Source organism: Talpa europaea, assembly GCF_964194135.1.
Source record: "Talpa europaea genome assembly, chromosome: 2".
Taxonomy (NCBI): Eukaryota; Metazoa; Chordata; class Mammalia; order Eulipotyphla; family Talpidae; genus Talpa; species Talpa europaea.
The window spans coordinates 122,034,983-122,043,113 of NC_140068.1; positions in this window are offsets into that span (position 1 = coordinate 122,034,983).

The following is an 8,131-nucleotide window of genomic DNA, read 5'->3' on the forward strand; positions in this document are numbered from 1 at the left end:
CATAGCTGCATTAGTTGTAAAAAAATAAAAGTATTCATGTAGGATGTTAACAACATGGAAATGGTGTGGGATAAACAAGACCTGTACTGCCTTTGCAACTTTTCTATAAATCTGATAGTATTCTTTAAATGTTATTTTTAAGATCAATTTATTTTTTTATAAAGATTTATTTATGCATACAAGAACTGGGGTGCAGGCCAGAAATGTGGAGGTGAGAGGATTCACCAGAGATAGGGTGGGGAGCTGAACAGGCAGATGTACTGAAATGCACTGCTGAGGGGAGGAGCGGGCGAGACAGGAGAGGTCTGACGTGCCATATGGGCAGCTCCCTGGCTGGGGATCAAACTCACGCCGTAGTGGCTGCGGAGAGCTTCATAGTGCTATGTCTTAGCTCCTTGAGCCACCAGGGAGGCCCTAAATATTATTTTTTTAAAAATGCCCTCAATATTGAATAGGTTGTAGAAGAAAAAAATTTTCTCTTTTCCGATTCTCCCAGGTATCACTGTCCAGGGACTGGAGAGAGGAGTTCTGGGGAGAAAAGACGGAAACCTCACACACAGGGCAGGCTCCGGAGTCTCTTCTCTTCTGAGCCCTGCTGCTCTGACTCCTCACAGAGCATCTCACCCCAGGACGCCGCCCTCCAGCACCCCCAACTCTGCCCACCTCAGCCCCCCCGCCTCGACCTGGCTGCTCCACCAGAATCCGGAGCAGCGCGGCAGCGCCCCCGTGTGGCCCCAGGGCTGAGCACAGGAGCCCAGAGCCGCCCTTTCTCCTGCTCAGCCAGGCCCTCCCCAGGCTCCCTGGGCCCCCAGCGGCAGGACAGGGATCTGCACACAAGGGGGCGCCCAAGTCTGCGTCAGTTTCAGTGTCCTTATTTTTAGTCTGCAGTGGTCTCCAGGACATAATTGGTTCCTAGGTTCTGGGCAAATCCCCAAATATATAGATTGCCTCAGTCTCTTTATATGAAAACTTAGATTCCAGGGTCCCTGTAATTTGTTTCTGCCTCTGCTTCCAAGGACGAAAGCCCCTCCTCCTGGGAATCACCTTACATTCTCCATCCTTTGGAGGAGGGGAGGGGCCTAGGAGAGCCCCCAGGGCACTGGCTAGGAAGATGGGGAAGCTCCTGGAAAATAGAGCAGAGGATGGAAATGGGGACTTTAGGGGACAGAGGTGGAAAGGGGTGCAGGGGGAGCCAGAGAGGACCGGGCAGGGAAGGGGCCACACGGGGGACACTGAGGGGGAAGGTCTGTGTGGGTGACATAGGCTCTCACTGGGGAGCTGGAGCGTCTGTCTCCCCTGGGGGATGCAGCAGTGCTGGCCTGTAACTGCCCAGGGAACTGCGCACATCTGGGGCCTTGCCTGTCCTTGCAGGGCAGGTGTCACCCACACATATGCACATGCTGGTGACAGAGAGGACTGTAACAGGGGGGCCCCCAAGGGAGGATCTGGGTTCATGCCCCACCCAAGAAGGGTGGAGCTGAGCAGGGAGAGGAAGCTTGAGAGGAGGCTGAGGAGGGAGGAAGCAGGATGGAACCAGAAGGAGACCTGGGGGAGGCGCATGGGGCAGAGACACGTGAAGAAGCTGAACTTGCTTCTTGGCCTTGGACTGGGTGACACAGACATGGGTGAGAAATCCATGGGAGGTGACAATGGCAGCTTCTATCTTGATTTTGCTCTTTTCCTTCCAGACTTGACAGCCCTGTCCCCCCTTTTCTATGGGTCCCGCCAGGAGGTGCTTTAGACTGTGACAGGCTTTCAGGCCCTGCTTGGGCCAACCCTGTTTGGCTGAACATTTACCCACAAGGGATGGTGACTTTGGTGCTTGATTTGGAAACTTTATTCTTTCATTTGTCTTTGTTGCACACTAACTGTATTAAAAATCCTTTCCATGAAAGGTCTTCCATGTTTTGCCTTGATGCTGGAGATGGCAGGGAGATAGGGGAGATAATAGTTAAGGGGAGTCCCCTTCCTCATCCGGAACATCCCCGTTCAGTTCCCCAATGCTGGGGTGTCTGGGAGATTCAGGGAGCCAAGAGGAGGGCAGAGCAAGGCCTGTGCCTCCCTGGAGGACCAGCCCTTGGGACTGATTCTGGGGCTCCAGGGCCCCACTCCCTACAGGTGGGTCAGAGTCAACCCTGCTCACAGCCCCAGGCTGCTGACAGTCCCTCTGTGCCGTGATCCTGCAGACACCGCTCTGAGGATAATGTGAAAAAAAAATGAACAGCAACATTAAATGGAATCTTAAAACACTAGGAATAATTTTTTTAAATCAGGTTTATTTTGAAGGACACTTCAGGGGATGTGGAATCCTTGTCTGACAGCTCATTGCTATCAGGACCTTGACTGTCACGTGACTTATTCAGTCTCCACTATTTCTTGTAAGAAAACAGACACTGATCACTTTATTGCCTTAAATTTTTTAATAGTTTGTACCAATCACTTCATCCTTTGCACATTAAACAAAGATCTGGCAATTCGCACAGTCTCTGAGGGGGAGGCAGCAGGAGGGTCCGTGCTCAGGGGCTCCTGCTCTGGGTCTCAGGAGGCTGCGATGGGGATGAGATGTTGGTGGATCTGAAGGGCTGTGATCAGTGTGGAAGGATCTTCCCTTCCCCAGCCCTGGGCAGCCAGAGCCCACTCTCTGCCTCTGGGGACAGGCCTGGGAACTTCTCTCTAAATACACCCCAGGTGACTCTGATGGCGCAGACTTGCAGTCAGGCATTTGGGGTCCCCAAGCCCAATGCATGCTGTTGCCCAGGAACATACTCCACAGGGTGCTGGGGTCACAGAGAACCACGTGACCCCGCCCTGGAGGTCCTGCAGCCTGGGGTGTGTGAGGAGACAAGGGCTGCAGTAGTTGCCTCGGAGGGGGCCAACACAGAGCCAGGGAGTTTCCTTCCTCAGCAGGAAGGGGACATGGGAGTTGGGTCTCAAAAGCCAGAGGTGGGCACAGGAACAGAAGTGGCTCAGGGTGCTGACTGAAGGCCGGCTACATACCTCAGCAGTTACTTTCTCTGTGTCACCTCGGGATTCTTCTCCAGCACTCTGTGAATTGGGAATTGATACTACCCTGACACCCCTCCCCCACATTCCCCTTCAGAAACAAGGACATGGAGCCTGAGGGGTTATGGCAGTGTCCAGGTCTGAACCCCAGCTGCCTGGTTAATGTCTGGGCCTCTCGCCTGACACCATCCTGCAATCTGACCGGGGAACCTATGAGGCAGGTTCCCTGGAGCCCTCACCACCCTCTCCAGATACCACACATTTCTGGGCTGGATTTGACTAAAGACAAAAGGGCAGTAGTAAGTCATCATGTCATCATCCTTTATGCAAATGAATTGAACTCACCAAAGAGAAAGACACAGAGTGACTGGTTGTACCAAAAAATAAAACCCAACTTTATGCTGTCTCCAGGAGACTGGATCAAAACAGTTCTTGGGAAAAACACAAGAAAATGGGGCACCCCCAAATTTGCAGGGGCTGCCATATAAGATAAAATAAGCTTCTAGAAAAAAAGGTAACAAGAGACAGAGATGAACATCATACGATTAAGGAATCCTACATCAGGAAGACATAACACTCATCAATACACATGCACCAAGCAAAGGAGCAGCAAAATACATAAGGCAACTATTAACACATCTGAAAACAGATATTGGCAGCAACACAACAGTGGTAAAGAAATTCAACACTCCACTTTCATCAAGGACACATCACCCTACAGAACTCCGGGAAACTATAACTTTAAGTGAGAAATTAGACCATCTGGGCTGAATATTTATACTCCAAAAAGCTAAATAATATTCTTGTCAGGTGCACCTGGAATAGCCTCCAGAATACATCACTTGTTGGGTCATCTAACAAGTGTCATAAATTCATGATGACTGAAATCATACAAGTATCTCTCTGATCACAATGGTATCAAACTCAAATCAACCATAAAAAGAAACCAGGGGGAAAAATAACATGTGAAGATTGAACGACACTCTACCAAATCACTCTTGGGTTAAGAAGGAAAGCAACCAAGAAATTTTAAAATACCTTGAGACAAATGACACAGCACAAGCAGCACTAAGAGGGCAATACAGAGCAATACAGTCCACACCTAGAGTCAAGACAGAGCTCAGGTAAAGAATCTAAACAGCTAGAAAGAACAAATGAAACCAAGAGACAGTAGAAGGAAAAAAATATTAAAGCAGAAATAAATAACAAAGAAATCAAAGAGAGACAAAAAAATCAATGAAACCAAAATATGGTTCTTTGAAAAAAATAAACAAAACAGACAAATATTTTACTACACTTTCAAGGAGGAAAAAAGGAAAAAAAAACTAATAGAATAAGAAACAAAAGGGGAGAAGTTACAACAGACACATTAGGATACAAAAGATCATAATACCAAATATCTATATGTCATAATTCCAAATACCTATATGTCAATAAATTGAATGACCTCAAATAACCTGGAAGAAAGTGACAAATTCTTAGAAGTATACAAACCTTCTGAGACTGAGTCAGGAAGATTCAGAACAAAGCAACTACAAGCAAAGACACTAAAACATGAATCAAAAGTTTCCTGAAAAACAAAGTCCAGGACCAGACATTTTCAGTGACTTCTACAAACTCTTTAAAGATGAACTAACACCTGACTTCTCAACTCTTCAAAAACACAGAGGAAGAGGGAATGCTGCCATCACATCTCATGAGCCCAACATTCCCTTGATACCAAAAGCAGAGAAGGACATCACACAAAAAGAAAGCTACAGACTAATCCCTGATGAACATAGATGCAAACATCCTCAACAAGACCTTAGCAAACCAAATTCAATCACACATGAAAAAGGATCACACACCATGACAGAGTGAGTTTTATCTCAGCAACACAAGGATGGGTCAACATTTGAAAAAATCAATTAGATTTCTGCTCACACCAGTAAAAATGTCTATTATCAAAAGTCAAGAAATAAATTCTGTGAGGAACAAGGGTTAAAGGACCCTTTGCACTAATGGTTGGATGTAATTGGTACAGCCATTTGGAAAAACAATACGGTGGTTCTCAAGAAAATAAAAAAGAATTGCAATATGATGCAGGATTTCCACCTCTGGATATTGACCTGATGAATAAGAAAACACTTATTCAAAATGAGACAGGGCCCCTATTTTCATTGCAGTGCTATTTACAATAGCCAAAATAGGGAACAACCCAAGTTCTAAAGAACAGATGAAAGGATTAACAAAATGTGATTTACATACATCATACACACACATAATGGAATAGTACTCAGATACTGCAAAAAGAAGAAATCTCGCCATTTTCAACAATGTGGATAGAATTTCAGGGAATTATGCTATGTCAAATTGAGAAAGACAGAAAACATAGGATTGTACTTATTTGTGGACTATGAAGGGAAAAAAGCAATCAACAACCACAACAAAATGGCAGTGACCAGAGGAGACGGAGGGTAGAGGGAATATCTTGGTGAAGGATTGTGATTGGACTTTTGCTAATGGGTATGTGTGAAATATACAGTTGCCTGATGAGAAGCTCTACACCTCACATCTATGCAGTGTGTAAATTAATGTTACCTCAATTAAAAAAAGAAGAGGAGGGCCTCCCCGGTGGCACAGCAGTTGAGCGCTGGGTTGCCAAGCTGCCCACAGCCTCTGCAGCACTGATTTGATCCCCGGCTGCTCCCCGGCCACCGGAGGAGGGTCCCACATGGCACGCAGACCTCTCCTGCTGCCCGCTGCTCCCCTCAGCTGTGTACTTCGTCAGTCTGCCTGCTCTGCTCCCCGCTCTGGCTCTCACCCTCCCGTGCTTTTGACTGTACCCAGTGCTTGTATAAATAAATAAATAAATCTTTTAAAAAAAAAAGAGAGAGAGAGAAGAAGAAGAAGAAGAAAAAGCTTCACCCAGCCTGCTCCCCAGTCAGGGCCCTTCACCTGATGATGAGGCCTAGGAAGACAGGACAAGACTGTGCTGTCCTTGGGAGCCCCCTGCACCTCCAAAGAGCCACTTCTCACCCAGCTTGACCTGAGCCCCTCCTCTCTCACCTGGAGACACACAGACTAGTCTCTCCTGCCACCTGGGAGCTGAACCAGGCCCTGGTCTGTTCACAGCCTGGCAGGGGCGCCCCAACCCCACAGTCACCCCCATCCTCACAAGGTGGCCCCTTCCCAGGCCTATGACACCCACTCCTGTGTCCCTCCCTTTCCCTCTGCTCTAGCTGATCCTCATCCCCTCTGCCCTTGCACCCCGGGCACCAGCCAGCCCCCCACAGGATGTTCCTTCCATGGGAACCTCACTCCCGAACATCCCCTTCCCAGGGCTTTGCTTCCATCCCACCTTCTGCACTGACCCCCTTGATGGACACAGCTGCCCCCATACCCCCCTTTCTTGCTGCCCCACCTGCTCCCTGCCTGTCCCTCCCCTCAGCCCCTCTACAGGATGGGGTGGGTTTCTTGTCTTTATTATTCACTGTCTCCTGCATGAAAGCAGCTCTCTGAAGTTAGGGAATGTCTCTGTTTTGTACACAGCACCAAGCACATAACATACAAATATTGGTGGAGTTAAATGAATTAGTAACTGACAAGTGTTTCTTTTCTTTTTAATTTTTAATTTTTTTTATTTTTTACAACATTGTTCATTTTTAAAAAAAAAATATTTGCTCCCCCACCCTCAGGTGTAGTCCCCATAGAATTTCCTTCACCGATGTATCCGTGCACCATCACCACAGTCCCCTGTGCTCCTCCCTCCCTCCCTCTGATCCCTCTCCCTCCTCCTCCCCTGTAGGATGTCTCTCATTTATAATTGTCTGTTTTTGCTTTATTGTTTCGTACTGTTATTATTGTTATTGTTTCTTCAGAGAAGTCTGAAGTTAACCTATTGGTTTTCCCTTATAAGGTGTCTGTTTCTTCCCCCTAAGTTAACTGACAAGTGTTTGATACAAATAAACCAAAAGTAAAAAATGAGGGGATAGGTATGTTCACATTTTTGATAGTTCACTTTTTGAAACATCATAACCCCTGACTGAGCAATGGTCATCCCTCCCCCTCTTGTTGCAGCTCAGAGACTGCTCTTAACTGTGTCATCACAATAGTTTTTGGAGAGCACCCCCATCTTTTATATCTATCTATCTATCTATCTATCTATCTATCTATCTACCACATCATTCTACATTTTTGTGGAATGTATGCTTTCTCCTCTTGTAACGGGGTAGTGCCCACGAAAAGGGGAAGTTCCAGGTTCCCTGCCCCACCCAAGGTAGGGTGGAGCTGAGCAGGGAGGAGCAGAAGCTGGAGGAGGAAACTGGAGAAGGAAGGAAGCAGGACAGAGAGCCAGAAGGAGACCTGGAAGAGGCACATGGAGCAGAGAGAACTGTGAAAAAACTGTGCTTGCCTTTTGGTCGTGGACTGGTTGAAACAGATGTGGGTGAGACTCATGGGGAGGTGACAGTGGTATTTTTTGTCTTGATTTTGATTTTGCTCTTTTCCTTCCAGACTTGTTTGGTTGTTTCTGATCCTTTTCTGTGGGTCCCCACCATAAGGTGCCTTAGACTTGGGGCAGGCTTTCAGGCCTTGCTCGAGGCCAATCCTGTTTGGATGAACTTTTACCCACGAGGGGACGGGTAGCTTTAGGTGCTTGATTGAGAAATTATAGTCTTTGTCTTTTCTGTATTGTTTACTAATTGTATTAAAGCTCCTTTCCATTAAAGTCTTATATGTTTTGTGTTGATGAGGCAGATGGCAGAACCTATTTAGAGCAGGCAGGTTTGGGGGTTCTGGGGTGCCCCTCTCCCTGCCCTGTAACACTCTCAGGTGTAGTCCCCTTAAAATTCCCACCACCAGTTCACCCACGCACCATCAGCATTGTCCTTTGTGTTCTTCCCTCTTCTGTTTCGATCCCTCTCCCTCCCCTGGGAAGTACCCCAATTTTTCTAGAGCCAGGGTCCCCCCACACAGCCATCATTCCTGAAGGAAGAGCTCCAGACCCCAGGGCCCTACCTACTCGAAAACTATTTTGCCAGGCTAGAAAGGAACAAAGGGCACTCCAAGGACAGGTGGGTACAGGTTTCATTATTATCACACTAGTGGACACCAGACAGGAGAGTCTCCCCCTAAGATCTGGGCCACC